Source organism: Salarias fasciatus, chromosome 23 (genome assembly GCF_902148845.1).
Source record: "Salarias fasciatus chromosome 23, fSalaFa1.1, whole genome shotgun sequence".
Lineage (NCBI taxonomy): Eukaryota > Metazoa > Chordata > Actinopteri > Blenniiformes > Blenniidae > Salarias > Salarias fasciatus.
The window spans coordinates 9,711,299-9,732,466 of NC_043766.1; the positions used below are offsets into that span (position 1 = coordinate 9,711,299).

At 40.7% G+C, this 21,168-nt stretch overlaps 1 pseudogene; it reads right to left on the minus strand.

The window, feature by feature from the left end:
* Positions 1 to 21,168, minus strand: part of LOC115381579 (lysine-specific demethylase 4B-like) — a 46,453-nt pseudogene that overhangs the window by 15,683 nt on the left and 9,602 nt on the right.

Consider the following 21,168-nt stretch of genomic DNA (forward strand, 5'->3'; position numbering starts at 1 on the left):
TTCTACATCTCCTCATACGCGCCCTCATTTGACAACAGCTGTTTAGAATGCTAAACAGAAAGGGGAGATTTAAAAGCAAACAGTAAGCAGTGTAGAAATGTTAATTAGTCAGCGTCGCAAGGCAACTGTGAAGCTGACAGTGTTTATAACAAACACTGTCTACAGCAGTGTACTGCTGCATCTGTCAGGTTTATGTTGCACCAAGTTTTCCGTTGTGAATGTCAGCAATATTCCAACTGTGATTAAACACTGCCCACTAATCTCACTGAGTGGCCAGAAGTCTGCAGTTCTCTTTTGAAAAATAAATGCTGTTAGTTACTGCAGGGCTCCTCTCTAATAGCTGAAAATGCCATGAGAGTACAGTGTGCGCAGCAAAACTAAAGAAACAGTTGGCCTTCAGAAACTTAAGATTCAATGACTCATTTTCATAGTAAGACTTTGCTTTCAATAAAAGTGAAAAAAATACTAAAAGGATAAATTACCATGAACTGTACGACTTGCTCATTTATTTCGCATGTGTCAGTCACATTCAAACTTGGCTTATCTTTAACCAACGCAGAGACATACAGAAAGGTTATTATTGTTGGAGTGTTGCTTCATTGTTCAACATTTATAGAAAGCTTCGTCAGAGGTGGTTCTCAATTAATTTCAATTAAAGGAACAGCAATTTTGAATGTGTACTCTACAAAAGATCAGTGTGGCAGAGACGGCCTTGGAGCTGCTTTACATCTCGTGAGCATCTGCGGTGTGGCTGTCACTGTCACATGGCAGGTCACCTCTTCCACACAGGCATTATTGATAAAAATAAGTTTATAATGTATTATCAAAAATCTCACTGAACTACCTTGTTCTCTCTGGGACTGACAGAGAACTGCGAATGTCTAATATGATTACTTTAAGTGTGCAACTTTTGTCAACAGCCTGAATATGGGAATTATGTTCTAGTGCCACATGTGCCGTGCGTTTTAGTGGCGTTAGATAAAAAAAAATATATTTTTCAGTGAATACAGATTTTTTTTTTTTTCCCTGTGAACACAGCTTGCCTTAGGCTCTGGTTATCGTTAGCTATGACAACAATCGAACTTGTCTGTTAAATAATGCAACAAGGCAACTGTACAACTGAAAGGACATATTTTTGTTAAGTCATGAACATTGGGCTCACTTAAACAAAGCCTGAAAAAAAAAACTCAAGATGCCTTATCGCAATGTGGCTGGACGTGTAAGTTTGAAGACAAATCTCTAGCAAAAGAAATAAAAAGAAGAGGAAAAAAATGCAACAAGTCATCTGCAATTCACTCTTGAGATGAAAAAGCGATGTGATTTAGTTTTGGACCAAGGGGGATGATTTCTGCTCTTCTCCCAGACAGAAAAATCACCCGGGAAGCCTGAGGGAGCAGCAGCAAAGTGTGACTGAGCACCAAATGAACAGAAAGAGGCTTTCAGTGAGAATACGACAGACCCAGCAGACATAAACTGTTAACATTCAGCAACATAATGGCGTGGCAAATATATCTGTTATAATGTGAAGGATGTTTTTTCCAGTTTCAGTTCTGCAGTGCACTCAGCATGCTGTTGTTTGTTGAAAAAAAAAAAAAAAAAAAACAAGCGAGAAGTTGCACAAACTGTTTTATCTTTTCATATAATAATTTTATACCAGATTGTTGGGGTCAGTTGTATGGTTTTTTAATTAAAAGAATAATAGAGACCAGTTCTTCTAATCACTGGATGACTCTGGGTGGTTCCTTCTTAAAGTTGGGTTGTACATTTTGTCCAATTACACAGAGTAAACAAATTTGCTTGAGGCACTTTGGAAAAAAAAGCCAGAGAAATAATGCAAATGAAGATTAAACACTCAGTGCGCGTGCAGGATGCTTTAAATAAAAGGTTAACTCAGGGTGGAGCGTTTCACTGAAAGACTGCTGACAACAGGTCTCCTCTGATCGCAGGTGCGAGTTCGCTTAGTAAGTCAGACAGATGGGTCAGCAACCCGGGAGCTTGTATCTAAGAAGACTAAGACGTTAAGCACAAACAATCTTGCTCCCTCCCTCTCCCTACTCTCTGTCATTTGCTGGCAGCCCCAAAATGGTGACAAATTCGATTCTTGGCCTCATCGTTCACTGCCCTGTTCAGTGCTGACAGAACAGAGCTGTATGGGGGGAGGGTGGAGAGAGGGAGGACAGACAGACAAACCAGTTAACGGATGACTGCTTGAGCCAAAGACAAGAGAAAGACCAAGAGAAGATGACAGTCTTTATTACTGCAAAGCATGCAATTGTGTAGGCGAGGGATATAAAACCAATGCGTGCGCATGACTCTTTACATAAATCAAACTACAGACACTGATGCGTCAGTCAATCTGTGGACTAAAAGCAAAGATCTGATCCCTGCAAAAAGGACGACAGAAAATCCAATGGGTATTTTCTCTTTCATCAGAATAATCTATAATGAAGAGGTGATCTGTACAGGACTCGAAATAAAAAGTCTCTGTAACAGCTATACAACCACACCACGCAAAAGGAGAGTGGAAAAACGGAGTGGAATGTGTAAATGCCAACAATAAAAACACAGAAGACGAAAGCTGAGCTGGCAGAAAGAGTGTCGATCAGTGGCTCGTGCTGCTGCACTTCACATTCCTCTGGCTCTGTGGGCTGAAGTGCCCCAGCGCTACACTGACGAGCTGTCCGCTCACATTAGCGGTGCAGAATGGATCACTCTTCCTTATCAATTTGAGACGACTGCAGAAGAGATGACCCCTGAGCACTGGCGGTTTTTGAAAAAAAGGGGGGTTCCTTAAATTACAAGGGCCACATGGGTAAAGCAGGAAGTGTGGGGGGGGGGGGGGGGGGGGGATGCACACCCTGAAAACTGGCACCTCAAATCTGACATGCAGTCAAGTAGAGAAAGTGATGCACCCACACATAAATGAAAGAGCAAGAAGGACTGAGCTGGGGAAAATCAAGCGGACTGTAGAAAGAAGACAAGGGAGGGGTTCCTTCCAGGGGACATTGTAGTTGGGACTCCTTCCACAACCAACCCGTGCCCTGTCAATTTCATGCTCAACAGCCCACAGGCAAAGGAGGCAGTTTGCGTCAGTGCAAGGATGCGAGGGTACAGTTAGTGTCGGTAACAGATGGTGTGCAGCAGAGAACCAGACGCTGCTTTTATATTTCGATATGATCTATTACTTCATGCCTTCAGAGAAGCAAACAGCCAGAGCAGGAAGCCTGCCTAGTTGCTCCTGAATCACACTTCAGATCAAATCTCTTCATCTGAAGTGTCGACCTTTGCCTGCAGAGTGTCTGAGCAATGATAAAAACATCACCATTTTTTTTCTTTCTTTCTTTGTGTGTGTGTGTGTGTGTGTGTGGTGTGTTGTGTGCGCGCGCGCGCGCTTTGTTGCAAGCAGCTTCATGCCAGTATTACCAAGTTAATACATTAACAGGATTTTGCTATTCAGGAGCCAACACTATGTTCAAACTGTAATCTAGTTTGTTGGTGTCCAGGTTGCATCAAAAGGAAACTTTTCAACACTTCAGTCTGACCTCCAATTACACTTCTGGGGCTACTCTATCAGTGTTCTTCAGTTCTCATTGTTTCTTAGACCCTGCCTCAGGGCTGAACACACACTAAAGTAGCTTGTCTTACCTGAGTGGCCATCTTTGCCATAATCCACCCACCGCAAGGTGGCAAAGTTTGTGGACTCTGCCCAGTTGAAGCGTGGTTGAAGCCAGCATGGTAGCCATAGGGATATGTAATCATAAACTCTCCTCTTTCTGTGTTATCTGGAAAATAGAAGGAGGAAAAAAAAAGAGTTACAATTTTGATCACACATCATCTGAGAACCCTGACAATAAGAAAATGTGATATTATGTTTGAGGGCGAATTGATCAGCTGTGTGAAGTTTCACTGGCTGCTGGAAGCAGCTGCTGGTGAGAGAAGGCGAAGAGTCTGATAATGAACAAACACTCATCTTTTTCCTCTGGTGAGTAAACAGCTGCTGGCAATCATGCAAAACTCTTTGTGAGAGCAGCTTCTACCTCATGTTTAGTTCCCAGAAAAGGTTTTCATTCATGTGGACTTAAAAGTTTGTATCGCTGGGCTGACTGTTGCGTGAGGGCTTAAAAGTTAACAGTTTACTTTTGTCCAACAGGAAAACTGAAATGTGATTTGGTAAGGCTCTGCAGTGAATGTATGAGCAACCCAAATATCCATTCCCTGAAATGACTCTAAAACTAATATATTAAAAACATTTCATAATTTGCTATTTCGGATGTAAATCATCGTATACTTTTTTTCTTCCAATTTTGCATTTTTTCATGCCCATAAAAAGGAGGTGGATGCTGTGAACATAAATATATATCTTACAGCATAGTATTAACCCTCATGATGTAGTCTTCGTGTTCACTATATTTTCCGCATGTTTGGTCTCACTTTGAACATTAAACAATTGACAATAACTAAAACAAATGTTGCATATGCCACAGTAATTAGGTGTGTAAAACACAGCCTTCTAGTTGTTTTTCAGAATAAATGGGGAATGGGCTGTAAAAACTTACATTAAGAGGGACAGTTTCACAAACAACTGCTGTTTAATTTGTTGAACTATCATTTTCTTAACAGAGTCACTTTAGAAGACAGTATTGATTGTTACCTCGCTCACAGATCTGGTGTCATTGATTCACAGACATTAGCATGAGTCACATGTCGGCTTGTTAGCAGGATTAAACAAGACAGAAAATGACAATTTGAAACTGCAAAATAATCTCAGTCCAATAACTGAAAATGCCACTGAGGAAAATTTCTGATCAGTATGTTTTTCGACACAGAAACCAGAGCACCAGGATTTGCATTGTTTGTTTGTTTTTTTTCATTATTATTATAGTAAAGAGGAGGAAGCTCTGTCGTTGGACTAGTGCAGGGGGGTCAAACCAAAATGTATAAACACTGCGGCGAGGAATCATCCCGGTAATTCCCTAAGTCTTTATTTGCATGCTGTCCGCATTGGTGTGGGGTGCAATTAAGCACCTCTACGTGATGCTCCTTTAAAGATCAACAAGGAACTCGACTCCTTGGAAACAAGTTTCCGTTAAACTTTTCTGACTCGCAAGCAGAGTTAATTCAACCTAACATGACTGCTGCTCTGAGTGCTGAGTGTCTTCCCATGAGCTCAGTGTTATTCTGAGAATGTTCAGAAATGTGAGGACGACTTAAGCACATTCTTTTTTAATGTGTTGCCCCAAAACTTAAGCCCTGTACGTCTGACTGTGGATCTCGACTTCTTTGTGATGCCTGGATCCCGGCAATCAAGAGACACATCAAGCCAGTCGAGGTGACAGGCGTGAGGGGGGAGACGGGGGTAGAGGCTGAAAGTGGAAGATAAACTTCCTCTACCAAAGGCAGTGGTGCAGATATCAAACGTCCCTTTTTGCTCTGGCAAGAACACAAGACGGGTTTTATTTTTTACACATGAATCAGGAAACATACTGTAGGTGTTAACAAGTAGTATGTTCACTGTGATAATGACGTCCTGAGGGAGAGTGACGCGGTAAGCGGGGTGGGAGGGGGGGGGGGTGCTGACTGTGGAGAACTTGGAATTCTGCTCTGTGCTAGTTTTTCCTTTTCCTCCGTCAAACTTATACGGTCTTGCACTTTGAGGACTCGTCTTGTGAAGAGAATAGACACAGAAAGAATGACAATTAATTTTCAATGACAGATATGAGAGATTATCCGACTCTGTAAAATCATTTCACAGAGCAGAGGACATAAAGTAAAGTATCCCTACTGGCTTCAAGCTTAATTCAGGTTTCTCTTATTGAGCCGTCAGTGTCCAGTGCATAATCCATTAGGCGACCTTGTAATCAGTCAACTTAAACATAATTAAAGTGATCAGATGACTTATGGCTCCAACTCATGTACACAGCAGTATCACCAAAGAAGTAGCAGAAGAATAGATATCTTCACCTTTGAGGTTTTTGTGCTGATTCTGCCCATTTTGCTTCCTTGTACGAGGATCTAATTCACTCTGTTAAATTTAATTGAATTCTTATAACCCGTTTGAATTTTCAGCTGCCACTCACCCTGTCAAAAGGAATTCCGTATTTCTTCAGGATGGATGGAGATATTAGTGTCATCTTGTGGCGAAGGAAAGCGTCGCACCCTTGTGAGCTGCCGGGGAAGAAGCCTGCAGAAGGGGACAGGGCGCATGTAGCGTGTGAGTCAATTTAATGGCAAACAGAATGGGAAGTCAATAAGAGAAACATCTGAAACGACGCCGCGAGTGTTCAAATCAGCAGCAAATAAAACAGAACATTACAATATGCCTGTGTTCCATAAAACATAAACTTAAGAAAACATACACCTGACGAAGAATGCAAACCTTCGTCAATAGCATTGTGAGGTATGAAAGTCTTTTGCCTTTTGGGCGTTTAAGTGAAACAACGGCGCTCATTGTTCAATCACACAACAGCGGTGGTTTGGTAAGTTCACAAGCTAGCAACAGTGCGATACTTGTTCCTGAAAGACACATATATAATCATTTTCCTGCTCCTCACAGCACGGTTCCTTCATACCTGTCAATAATCCGAGGACCATTTATGCTACAGGTGCAGCTTTTGTTCATTACCAAGTAATCACTTCCTGAAACCAGAAAATGTCTCTTCCACCAGTTACAATTTCATCCAGTATAAGCAACAGTGTAATCTTGGCTTAAGGACCTGCTAGGCTTTTTCAAAGTATACAACTACACAGCAAGTCTGGAAATAAATACACAATTACTGTTTTAAAACCAATTCTCATCTGTGTCCTGAAATTGAATTATTTAAATAATATTGGGAGGTCTAAAACCACAGCACTTTGATTGGTGAGGTTCCTCTTCCCAAGGTCAGAACAAAAAAATCTGCAATGAAAATTTCATAAAAACCCCAAGAACCATGTGCTATTCCAATGTGAGATGGATACTGTCATTTTTTTTTTTTTTTTATGAAAAACCAAAGCACACTTGCCTAACTGCAGTAACTTTCCACTGTTACTTTGTGTTACAAACAAACCCACCTCCTTCAAAATACAGACTGCTTTAAGGTCATAATATACCTCTGACATTTTGTGCTTTCAAAGGCCTAACTCTCTCTCTGAAACAAAGGCTCGCTTTTGCTCTTGGAGACAGAGAGACTCAGGCGGCCTCCGAATAATCAAAAGAAAGAATTTCTCCTCCATCCGTCGCTCCCTCGCTCTTTACTGTCTGTACCCACCGGTGCCTCAAAGGGGGGTCCATCCAAGCCTCCACCCAGTTAAACTTTAATGTGACTGACAGTATAATCGCACCCATTTCATCCTTCATTTTCACTGCATTGTTCAGTCTCTGTTCCACCCTACAAAGCAAAAGAGGGAGAGAGGGAGTCCACTCATTGCCTGCCTGCTTGTTGGAGCTGATAAAGGTGAATAATGTGCCGGCAGAGTCTGGGTATTAATCCCCATTAAAATGCAGCTGGCTCTCAGAGCTCTCCACGGGGTAATATTAACTTAAAGGCTTCATTCTGTCCTTTCGAGTTTGGAAATTAAGTTCCATTCTCTAGCCCTGCATCCTCCCATGCTGCCCACACCTGCCCAAAAAAAAACGTCTGAGGCTACAAATGAAATAATTCAGAGATGAGGAGTGATAACAGCAGTGGCTATCACTGTTTGAAACATTTGGAGAGGAGTTTTCAAGTAACAAGACTATTGTCCCGGTCTCATTTGGCATTCCTGCTACACTCATAACTGTCTTTTTAGGACCTCATAAACAGTTGGCTGCCTGTGCTGACGATGGCTTTGATAGGTCAGTGGGTGCCTGTTAAATAACGCTGGCTGTGTTTTCCTCCTACTGCCAGCTGCTAAGATAAAAAGAAGTACGGCTGAATTCTGACAAACTCAAAGCAGAACACTGACATAAAAAGTCTACATACAATTTATGTATAATACTACAAAATATAATGTATAACGATACGCTGCAAAGATTATTACGTTTCATTTTCAACAATGTCAAAGAACAAAATGACTGACACCTCATGTAATCAGCACTGAACTTCTACGAATGAAAACTACTCGTCTATGTTACCTCTATGTCATCGCCAGTAATGTAGTCCTAAAATTGTTTTAAAAACATAAATTTTTTTCTTAAACAGATGCTGCAGTGTCCTTCAGGCACACCTGGTTGATTGTGTGGAAGCCTGTCATTTGACTTGGACTGATTTTGGAGGGTGGAGCAGTGGTTAGCACTGTGGCCTCACACGAGAATGACGTAGGTTGAAATGCTGGTCGGGCTTTTCTGTGTGGAGTTGGTGTGTGTGTGTGTGTGTGTGTGTGTGTGTGTTTCCTCCAGGAAGATGGGTGTAGGGTGGGTGTAGGATGAGCAGTTCCTTCCCCTGCTCAGTGATCTCCAAGGGAAGGGGAAGATTTCATATCGTGCCGCTGGGTTCTACCAGTGGATCTTCCTCTGGTTGCCCATAAACAGGAGTCATTTCTTGGCTGCGCACCAAGACAGTTCCAAGCTGGACTTTTAGTCCTCTACTTAGCACGGTTGCCGCTTAGTGGCTTCCTCCTCCAGTTCACTGCTTTGAGTTAAGGTAAAAAAGGGTCATTTCCACAAAGTCAATTTACTTTAACATTTGAGTTTGATCAGAATTCTTCCTACGCTGGTGTCAGAGACAAGCAGTGAAATATAACTGTACTCTTATGCTATGTAGGACTGAATCAAATATCCAAACACTTGGATGGTGAAAACCAAACTATAAACTACCTTTAGTGGCAGAATACACGTTTCAAAATGAAAATTCAGAGCACCATCAATGAGCAGTGGCCACAGCTATACAATATTTAATCAATTCGAAATTATTCAGAATTCAATCCTTTAGAATTAAAGTATACTCCTTCATGTTTACATAGACATAGTCACTCCAAATTGAGGCTTATGTGGAAAACATGTTTAATCACCTGTATTTAATCCTGCTTAAGATCAGGGGACTGGGAAGGGTTCTGATTGGACGGGGCCGGATGTGACGTGTTTACATCTACCGGCAGAAAACAAACTGCTTCTTTAACTTTGATGCTACAGCTGTAAACAGGTCAAGATTGTCATTCTTCCATCCATGCACTGCTTTCATTTCATGCATTTCTTCGAAGGCTTTCATTAAATAAGTCGTCTTGGCTCAAGTCTACCGCTTGCTTTGAGCAGACATTCTGGAATATGTGCATCGCCGTGACAGGTCAAAGGAATGATAATGTGAAGAACAACGATAATTCATAAAAGTAGAATTAAAATATATACATGATCAAGGAATTATCTAATTCAGCTTTTTAAACAGAATAAACCAGAAACTTGGTGTAACATAACTTACTGCATAAAAATAAAATAAAAAAAAAAAAAACAAGAAAATGTATTTTTGCTCATGTTGCTCACTGGATGCATGCTTTCTTTAAAACTTAGTGGTTGGCTTAAAACTGTGTGTTTGTTTTAAGAGGAATTATTGACAGGTTTGTCTGTCTTGGGACCACAGTACACTGTATTAGAGCACCCAAACTATCTCAGATGGATAGGTGAAATTTAGTCTTTGATAATATGCCTGATTTGAATGAATATTGAGATTGATTTAAGAAAAAAAAAAAAAAAAAAGGAAATCCTCCTTCCCAAAGACTTACCTGTTACTCATTATATTCTGAGTGTTAAATATATTCCTTGCACACTGGTACAGGAAAAGCATAACAAGTGCCTGTGGTAGGACAGTGTGTGTCTGTTTAATCTAGTTTGGATTAGGAAACACTCCCTAATCATGCTAACATCTACTTCTGCAACATGCAGGACTTGAGTTAATCCCCATTGATCAAAACTGAGAGTAATGGAAGAAGAAGAACAAGGAGTGGGATAAAAGGATGCGTCTTGTGTCAAACGACAGAAGGCAGAAGAGCTTTGCTTCACTTGGTCTCATTTATGCAGCTCAGACATTAGTTCTAGGCTTAAAACAAAAACCCAGTCACAGGTGATTTTCCTCCCGTGGCAGTAAACAAATGCTAGTGTTGTTCATGAGAACGCAAATGTCTCTGCTAATCCCATTTTTTTTTGTGTTTTCAAAAGTTAGCATTACACCCTGCTTTCAAACTCGGCATAAATATTTAAAAAACATATATGCTTTTGCTCGGGGAGGCACTCCAAAATAAACTGAGGTGTTCCATGTTTAGTTGAAACCACAAATAGACAGCAAAATTCACCATTCTTATCACACACAGATGAATTTTGTGAACTCTACAGCAGTGTGCTGCCAGCAGTGGGATTCGAACCTGTGGACCTTAGATTCCAAGTCTGCATCTCTAACCTCTGGGTCCGGCCAATGCCCACTGGAGACACCACAGCAGGCATAAAAATTCACCGCTTGCTCCAAAGCACAATTTTCATCAAAACATAGTCCAGATTGTTTGGATTTTATTGCCTGGGTTTGGTAAGTTTGCTTCCAAATCTTTCTGCAAAACACACAGTCGTACTGCTGGCTTTACTTCACACAGCCTCTCCTCCAGATTTGGCGTGTACAACCCTCCTGATCTTTTTAGCACAAGTGGCTGCACACACAAAGTGTTTCAAGCTGCTCCTCCTTCCCAAACTACATTTAGCCCAGCCAGGTGAGGAAAAAAAATCAATGTTTTTATATGTGTTGAGAAAAAGTGGAATATCAGCATTTCTCACTAAGAATACACATGAAAGATTGTTTTCAGAGGCAGTGTATGCTATTTACTGTGAGGTCCATTGTGTTTGTCAGGCTAAAAGCTGCAGATAGGTTGTTTACTCTGAGTAGAGCTCTAAACAGTGCTGTGCCCAGGAGAGATGAAAAGGTGTACTGCTGAGACGTGCTGACTTAATTTCTGTTGATATTCAACAGCTGACGAGTAAGAATCTTTTAAATGTGCCCAGTGTCTAAAGGTTAAGTGTATATAATGTCATGGTGTTTGCTCAAAAAAAAGCTAAAGCATGTGCTTTTTCCACTTTATTGCATGTTATTCAACACAAGAATGACCGGCGCCCGATATGGCATTGTAATATAAAAGCGGAACATCCGGCTTTGAGCTTACCTTGAGCCAGACGCTCGAGCCTCTTGCCATGTTCGGGTGGGACAGCATACCTGCAAGTAGAGAACCAGGTGATCAGCTAAGAAAACGCTTAAGCACGCAATATGGTAATCAAGCCGAGAGCTCTCATTCGAAACAAGAAAAGATTAAGACTCGTGATGCTGTGATTGAGTGCAGGATTGTCAGAGTTGACTTTTATACCGTGACAACCGATGAAGATCAATCAACCTGCCTGCCACATATTATGAGAGGTGAAAGAATACAGTCACACTACAGGAGGAGTTTTAGATGAAGTTTCATCTTTTTAACAAACTGACATCACTTATATGTAGCACAATGAAAGAAAGAAAGAAGGACAGACACACTGCATCACAATAAAACTGACTGGTACAGAAAACACAACTTTTCTTGAAGCCTCAACTATGAAGGAGAAACTTTGGGTGACAGAACTATGGGAAAACATTAAAACGACAAGAAAATAAAGCTACTGCAAAAGTTAGATATTAGACTTTAGAGATTAAGCATTCTTCCATTCTTTCACCGTCAAAAGATAAGCCTAAAAAAGGGGTGGCAATAGCTTCTTTCATTTTAGATTTTTAAATTTTCTTTCCGCTTTTCCTTATAATGTACATAAGCAGTAAAACAATTTCTCTGCAGGTACAACTTGCAGCTTCAAATTTTTATCGAAAGGATATGTTCCAAGTCCAATACTGAACATGAACAGAAACTGAATGGACACGACACTTGCATAACTGGACTTCCTTTTTCCCACAGATTCTCATGCCATTGGTAATGAATGAAATCGCATGTCAACACAAATTTAAGGTAGAAGAGCAGAATGAAACAAAACCACAGGTTTGACCAAAATCACTGTTTCCCAAGTCACAAGTAACTACAATACCTCAAAAAAAATTAGTTGGCCAGTAATTGAACCCAGGACCTTCTTGCTGTGAGGCAAGAGCACAAACCACTGCTTCACCGTGCTGCTGGTTTATTTTAATACATTAAAAGTATTCATATAAATAAAGGGAAAAAGGTCCATAAAATCTCAATACTATAGCATACACTCACTGGACGCTTTATTAGGTACATGGCCATAAGCTAATGCTGTCAACATTGCCCTAAAATATGCTTTCAGAAAGATAACATTTCATTAGACTTGGGGTCTTTACAGAGATCCTGCTAAATGTGACATTTCACTGAATGCATGAAGACCACAGTCACTGGACTTTGAACAGCAGAGAGTCTTTTTTTTTTTTTTCTTACAGACGAATCACAATACATTATCATTACTGACAAAGACAGGACGCCATTCACATTCACGCTCTTCAGACACACAAAGCACTCGGCTATCCGTGAAGGCTGACATGACCTAACCTTAGAATGTTTTTTTTTAGCAAATGGCATTGCCACCACACAGGTGTCTCTGTAGGAAATGTGGTATAGTGTGCGCTGCGGGGCAGGAGTTCACGCCGCCACTCAAACACAAAGAGACAGGTCGCATATGGACATGTCGTGCATAAATGTCCTGCCTGCGACTGACCGGGCGGAGCTGCTTCCATCCAGGACGGCTGACTTCAAACAATAAAGCACACAGAGAGTCTCTGTCACTCTGACAGTGATTATGCTACAGCGTGCCAATGGAGGCACGAGTGCCGGCGGTTGCCAGCCCCAGGTCCAGAATGACCACGGATTGCTCCAAATAGCAATAACACAGAGCAACAAAAAGCACAAAAAAAAAAAAAAAAAAACAGGGAAAATTTGGACCGTGTATGTGTGTGGATACAGAGATTCTGTCATACACTATCATTATAATCTACCGATCCATCAAAATTGGGCAACCTGTAAACTGAATCTAAAATTAATGGGCTTCACCTTACTGGTCTTTGTGTCACTACTGTGGAAGAAAGATTAACGTTCTGCCTCTCCATCAGTTCTACACCGTCCAGGTGTTCTGCATGTTTCCGTTTGCCGCTTTGTAGTCTTTGCAATGAAAATATACAACAATTTGCAAGTACCACGCTCAGCTCAAGAAAGCTCCGCTATCCTGTGATCGGAGACTGTTAGATGGTGGATGCAGAGCTGCAGGGAATCCTTGCCATTATTCTGATACAGGAAACAAATGAAAAATTAATTGATCCATGACACACTTTTAAATAGCAGACTGTTAAGTTTTTTTTTTTTTGGTTTTTTTTTGACTTGGGGGAAATGTCAAGTCTTTTTCAAGTTAAAGGTTCAAATTTAAGTGAAGGCTGGAGTCGGTGATTCTGAACTTCATATGAGTGTGTGTGTGTGGGAGTGTTTACAGTTGGAGGGGTCGTGAGCGGTTGGGGTGGTGGGGAGGGTGTTGGGAGGGTGAGTGGGTGGGGACAGAGGTCCTGGGGATGTCCTCCACCTAGGCCCGTGGTTTTTCCTGAGATGTAAGTTATGATTTATCAAATATTAGAAAACAGACAGACACAGAGAATTGGTATGCAAAAAATATGTGATAAACAAATGGCTTGAACATACTAATGAAATTTTGAAGCTGAAGTTTTCTCTCCTTACAGCAGGAATAGGCAGACAGTTTTTAACACTGGACTCTGACATGGCCAAAGCTAATAAAATTAGTGCAAACAGGTGCTCCATTAACCATGCCTCGAATATTTACACTTAGCGTGTGAATTCACCTGTTAAATTATGCCAAAATGAGTAACCTCTGGCATGTCAGCCACTCAAACACCGTTTATATGTAATGAAATATACATGAGAAGTTGTGCATCCAAAGTAATCTGGTTTGAAAAAAAAAAAATCCAAACTAGATGAAAATAAAAATAAACTAAAAAAGAAAATGACATTGGTCCCTTACCCGTGCAACATGAATTATACCAATATGCACAAACAGCAGGTCAGGGGAAAGAAAACTTAAGTTGTACAACTTCCTGCTCAGCTTACTTTCTTGTGTCTGAGGTTTATCACAGCATGTGCAAAATTAAGCACATCTAAGTTGAATAAGTATTTGATTGCATAGCTTGTAAGCGAACACTAGTGTTGTCTAAAAAGCCACGCCTTCACACATTGACACAAATCAATGGGTAATTGCTTAAATGATAGTGACTATATGCTGGCTGTGTTTTCTTTAAGGTTGCGTCAAGTGAGAGCGAATCATTCCCACTTCTATAAAGTCTCGGTACGTCAGAGTATGACACATTACTCTAAAAGTCATATGCTACATGTAGAACGCAGGTCTTTTTGTGAATTGAGTGGGAGGGAATGAATTCAACTGGAATCTGTTCACTCGTGGAGTTATTACACACCCTTTATTACAGCATTTATTTCTTCTGGGCTGTATAAACCTCCAGAGACCTCAGGCAACCTCAGGTGAAAACAAAGCACGCATTTTTCCTCTTCTACTGAAGGACCGACAACTCGATGTTTGAAACAAGCGGAGAAACTGGAGTACACAATGAAAAAGTAAGAACAAAGATGGAGGGACGTGAGAGGCAACAACACTTAACACGGGAGAAGAATGAGTACAAGACATAGAGAAATGGAGGCATTTAAAAAAAAGACATTCCATTTCAGTCAGAGGGGCGAGACTGAAGATGGAGCCACACTGCCACCTGTAGGCCACACCTCAGACATTCAGATCAATGCAGACTACTTCTGTTTAATCAATATTTATTTTCACAACTATCAAGGAAGTGTTTTTTTTTTTTTAACTACTGCGGAGGTAAGGAAGTAAAAGTTAGAAATGTGACATCTGTCAATAAAACTATGAAGTTGTGTTCAAGTTATTACATTTTAGTGAAAATAATTTTTTGGGAGGGAAATAAATGCAATTAATGTCTGTAACTCTGTCATGACATGAAGACCATAATCTTTCTGAGAGAGTGTGACCACACTTCTAATTCCTGCAGTTTGCACCCAAACATAATGGGCAATGAGTGAGATGATAAAAATGAATCACGTTATACGAGTTGTAATTTGTCCTGTGGCTATAAGACCAAGGACAATAAAAAAGTAATAACTTCTGAGTCCTGGTGGTTTCCATTATCCTTCAGAGATAGCTGAAAACTTTGCATATACTTCAGCTCTAATCTGACCTTGGGTTATGGTTTTTCATTACAAACCTGACTCGTAATTGCCGAAAGGCATTATCGTAAGTGCCAATGTGACCAGATATAGCACTCAAGACTTTGTCTCTGCATATGCATCGCTCTGCCTCATTAACTTTTTGACATAGTATCTTAACCTATCAGTGGGTGCCAATTACACCACAGTTACTGTCTTGCATTGATAGTTTTCTATTGTCGGCAAACAGTTTGAACCCTTTCAAATTACAAAAGCAAGTGTCACACAACATGTACATGTGCAACAGCATCGCTGTTTTAAGGAAATGCAACTCAAACAGTTAACAGCTTCTGGAATAAATACTCCCACTGCTCTCATTACGGAGACAACAAGTCTAAAGATATATCAAGACAGTGCCACATCTGAAAGATACAACGGACTACAACAATAAGTGCAGTGGAGTCCACAACAGGCTACAGTGTTTGTGAAAGAAAGCCTAATTGCGTCAGAGCTACAGATTTGAACTGAAGATGAAATCAACAATGATCTTCAAGAGTCAGGAATGAAGAAACTGAGTTTATATCTGCTAGTGTTAAAGTATCCCTTCAAAGTGTTTCACGCTCTTTGCAAGCTGCTTTTTGTGTAAATGTGCACAAAATTGTGAAGCACCCGCCATCAGAGAACATCCCTCCGATGATCCCTTCTATCCCAGCAACAAACACTAAACAAATCAGCCGATCAGCGTGTGATCTCCCGCTCCCTCCCTCCTAAGGCCGCTGTTACCATGGCAGCAACACGTATGAAACTCCGGCAGCAGAGCGAGAAACACAAATAAAACAACACACAGCAAATGAAGGCTTGAACTCTTACACCTCTCCGAGGAAGAATATGATTTATCTACAGTGGGACGTCATTCCTGCGAGTCGGGAATTAAGGAGTCATGAGAGCATTAGAAACACGGCAGCATATATTAGTGAGATTTATCCAGAAATACATACATACATTCATGAAACCATATTATTTATTCAAATACACAACTTTAGAATTATAATATTTATAGGTGTGGGACAGTGCGGATTTGGTCAGGCCCTCTGCTGTGATGCTATTCAGTACTGAGTGATGAGAAGCCTTCTGGGGGAAGATATGTCTGCCGCTATGCAAGCTACTGGCGAGGACAAGGGACTGGAGTCACGCCAAGTACAACACAGGTGAAATGTTAAATAATTGGTGAGGTGGTTGTAATATTTTCCTTCTTTGTGTATTTCTTTTTTTTTTTTTTACTATCGTTGCAATGTCATGGAAAACTAATTATTTTCTTTAGTCCAGAGGAATACTGTGTAATTAATTAACTGTTGTATTGTGACCATGATGAATTATAACTTTATAAAGTTCTTACTGAAATATCCTAACATGTTTTGGGCATACTGATTGGGGTGGCTGTGGCTCAGTGGGGAGAGCAGTTGTCTCTCAATCGGGCGGTTGTTCGTTCGATCCCGTCTCTGTATGCATGTCGAAGTGTCCTTGGGCAAGACACTGAACCCTGAATTGCAAGTGTCTTGGATGGCAGCCGCCTCCACTGGTGTGTGAATGGGTGAATAAGATAATACAGTGCAAAGTGCTTTGGGACCCTTGCAGGGTGAAAAGCCATTTATACTGATGTTGGAATGTTTAACAAAGTTTTTTTTTTTTTTTTTTTTTTTTTGCAAAGTTTGGCGACAAGAACTTGCAGCTGAGACAAAGTTTAATGTACTAAAGAAGTTCCTCTCTTTCCTTCTAGATATGTCAGTGATGTTTCTGTGCAGTAAAGTAAGTAAGTAGCCAAAATGATCAATGATATTGTCATTAAACAACAGAAAACTACTTCACGCAACAAATTCACATTAAATTATTCAATACTTAAGTGCCTTATGAAAGGTATCACCTCTGAAAGTGGACACAATTACAAGACAGACAGAGTCAGGATGCGTCCAGAGGAAACCACTAAGCAGACTCAAAGCAGACAATTTTTCTAAAACCTAAGCAGGGTTTTCTCAAGTGGTGCGAAAGAACGTGCTCTCCAACACTGAATCTAAACCTAAACCGACCAGTCCACCGTCTGAATTGCAGTTACTTTGTAACTAATATGCAGATTTTTCAGCTCTCTGTGTCTGTCCTCTGGGAGCCGTCAAATGAGAGTGGTTGAAAACTGCTGGACTACAGAGGGGGGCTGCGAGCTGATGGATTCATAATAAATCTGTCCTGTTTCCGGGAACTTGCAGCTGGGCTATGCTTCACCATATCCCTTTCTATTCCATTTCGTCAGCCTTTTCCTACCTTCCCTTCACATGCTCGGAGGCTCGTCTTTTATCTGACAGCGCATCTACGGTTGTGTGTTGAGGAAGAGGGGTGATTGAGGGGTTCAGCATTGAAAAGAAAGAGAAAGAAAATACTGAAGGAATAAAGACAAGGAAAAAGTGACTGGCAGCTGAGGCTGAGATGTTATACACATTGTGTGTGTGTGTGTGTGTGTGTGTGTGTGTGTGTGTGTGTGTGTGTGTGTGTGTGGCGGAGGCTGACTTTGATGGGAGCAGAGTTGCAGGGGGAATGGAGTTAATTTCACAAACCGCTGCACTATGAGAGGAGAGGAAGAGAAAGATAAAGGGAGCTTGTGTGTGTGTTTTAAAGGGGCACGCTCTTGTTTAACAGCCTGTAATTACCCCACCACACAAGTACAAAAGTGAAAATGATTCGGTTCCAGCGGGGGGAAAAATGAAGGTGAAAGGGCTTGATGATAGCTCAAGTGAGAGGCAGAGTCACAGGAGAAAGAACAGAGCCCGGTCAGAATACTCAACAGAGTGAAAGAGTGGGAGAAAGAAGAAAAGCTGTTTTAAATGGTGAAAAAAAAGAGAGAAAAAGAAGAAGCTGTTCTTCAAACCTCCTGGGAGCAAATTAGGGAGGAATGATGTAAAGACTACAAAATTCAGGAACAAGCAATGCAAGACATTTGAAGGTTGTGCATGTTGGACTGAACCACCAGTTTAACATGGTGAGTTTGTGTTTGATTTCATTAAAGAACAAATCAATATGCCAGGTACGGTTTTCACAGGGTAGATTGTAAGATCCCACATAAAAAAAACACATTAATGTAAATGAAAATTCCAAAAAGTTCAACAGAGAATTTGTATGAGAAATTATTCACATTACTGTATGGTGAAACAAGAGTGCGATATTTTAACAGACACACAGCTGGAAAATGGAGTGTCTTTAGTACAACAGTAGATGGCGCCAAAGCTCCACATAATAGAGCAAGTATGTCAATTAAAAGAACCTTAACAGAAAAACACATCAAGTTACTGCTGTTTTCAGCATAATGTCACTGCTGTGTCACTACTTTGTGAGTTTTTACTAAACAGAAGCACACATTTACCTGCCAATGATGCAGCTCCATACTAAACTGTGCATATGACAGTGAAGATTTTGGTGTGCATCGCTCAGAACATAACTTACACGTGCCGATTACTCGATACGAGGCGGTGTCAAGTTATGGCCACACGTTTTCCGCTGGTGGTATCCAGACCAAAGAAAAGTACTACATGCACAGCGGTGCCAACACCAGCTGTCTCCAGCTTAATGAACATCATTTTCATCTCCTCGCACACGAACGCACGCACGCGCGCACGCATGCACACACGCACACACACACAGACAGAGGGGTAGTGACTTAGACCCACTGTTGAGGATATGTGTGAAAACTAGATGATGATTTAAATTAGATCAAATCAAAGAGAAGGGAAGCAGGAACACATACAGTTACCAAAAAAAGCTCCAGGAATTGGACGAGAAAGCAGAGGAAGGTGCAGGAGAAGCACAGTTGGAAGAAAGGTGCAAACAGAAAAGAAACCAACGCGCTCTCACACCGAGGTAATACTGTATTTCTGACAGTTGTGTGGATTGTGCTCCCCTCCTGCAGTGGTAGCAATGGAAAACAATGTGGAGGTGAAGCAAAAAAATGAAACAGATCCAAATAAAAGGGCAGAAAAGGAGAAAAAAAAAAGTAGGTTTTTTTTCTCTGGAACTCTGAACCTCCAAGGTGTGTGACAGAAAGTTGAGGCGCATATGCAACAATGATGCAGAAATGACTCCCAGTCACCTTTTGTGTGTCTGCTCTCTACTTCTACTGCATATCAGACTCAGTAAAAATAATGAGCTTTGGTTTGTTTTCTTAAATTAAGGTCTAGATATGCTACATGTAGCTGCAGATCAACCAGTATTGTTTGACAGAAGAAATGTTTTTGATCAAGCATTTATATATAAAAGCAAACACTGGAGGTAGAGAGGGAGCAAAGTTCTTCTATGAATTCAAAAAATATATCGTCTTACTACTGCCAGCATACTAGTATGCAAATATGACAAATCACTTGGCTGCACAGCTGTGAATCACTTCCACAGTCTCATTGCTAAAATTCAGTGTGAAGACTAGGAGAATTCAGCAGCAGTTTCCACTTCAACACTGTGTACTGATTCTCACTGTCTAAAATGTAGGTCACAATTGGGGACATCTACTGTGTCTACATTATGACAGCTTTATTGGTGTCACGTTAAAAAGGAAGTTGGTCCTGTATGTCAACAATGGCAGGTTGACGAGACTTTCTGCATGAACCTGAGACTGAAAAAATACTATACAGTCAGTGTGCACTGAGTGATTCTGCAGTGAGCTACAAGTGCTTCAATGTTTAGTTTGGAATAATTCTTAATAAGTATCTCAATAAGAATCATCTACTGAAGTCCATTCTGATGTGTCTTGTATAATGATGCATGGGCTGAACTAACCTATGACAGGAGTAATTGTTTTTGAGGTATATATTTCAAAGAAATGAGACAAATGCTCATCAGAGATGGCCGTATGCATAAAGGCTGGTCTATTTCACCCAGAGGTGAAGGGATTACGTTTGTGTCTTGCATAATCTGGCCACCAGGTGGTGCTGCTGACAAATGTATGACACCACGTGCCCATTAACAGGCAGATGGCTGTTATCTTATTACTGTATGTAAAGAATTTTCTTCACATACAGCAATTAAATTACTTCATCTGAAATCTATTTAACGGCTGCTTAGAGTGTTGATCCAGTGTTCCAGTGATCTTTGAGTGTTGAGCCAATTCTGGTGAAGAAATCTGTAGAACTCTGTTGAGAATGGCGTCACAAACTCCAACCAATCATGAAAACAACCCTCCATATAGTCGCAGCCGTTAACGGCTGAAAAACACCAGCAATCATTCTGCTGCTGCACAGAAGGCTTCAAGAAAGAAAAACTGACTGACCAGGACTTGGGCTGTCCAAAATGCAGATAGTTGATGCTGTAGAGGTCCATGTCCTCAGTGTGCCAGGCGAAGGTGGTCTTCCACATGCCAAAATATAAATAGGGGGTGTTGACGCCTTCAATCACGATGCCGCACTCCTGCTCCACCATATCCAGCAGAGTGTTGAGATGGCCGATGTTCCATTCATGAACATCCTGGACAGAAAACATGTATTTTAATCATTCCTCATTTGTACAAACGGCACAATAGTCCTATCATTGTTATTGTCATTGTTACTATGTTATTATCATTATTATAACAACAACTCCAATACACTCATGAAACACACCTCATCATATATGGATCCACTAACATCAGCGCCATAAATAGGAGATACAAATGTCAGGTTCTTCCAGTATTTCCTCTCCAGGTCATCAAAGTCTTTGTGGCGCGGCGTGCAGTACCTGTAAAATGATATAATCAGAGTTGGTTTGAAAACTGTGTCGCTGCTGTAATACATTAAACATGGTCGTCTTAGTTGCTTTTTTTTAACATGTGTAAATTTTCAAATGTAGATATGGTAAAATAATTAAAAGTGATTTCACACTGCAGTGACACTGGCGGAGATGTATTTATTTCTCAACTTCAATAATATTATAATCCTCAAATGTGCTTAGTTAGAGTATAAGTATTGGCTGTTGTGGGAAAAGACAAACGTTCTTGTTAACAAGCATGTGTCCTTGTTTAAA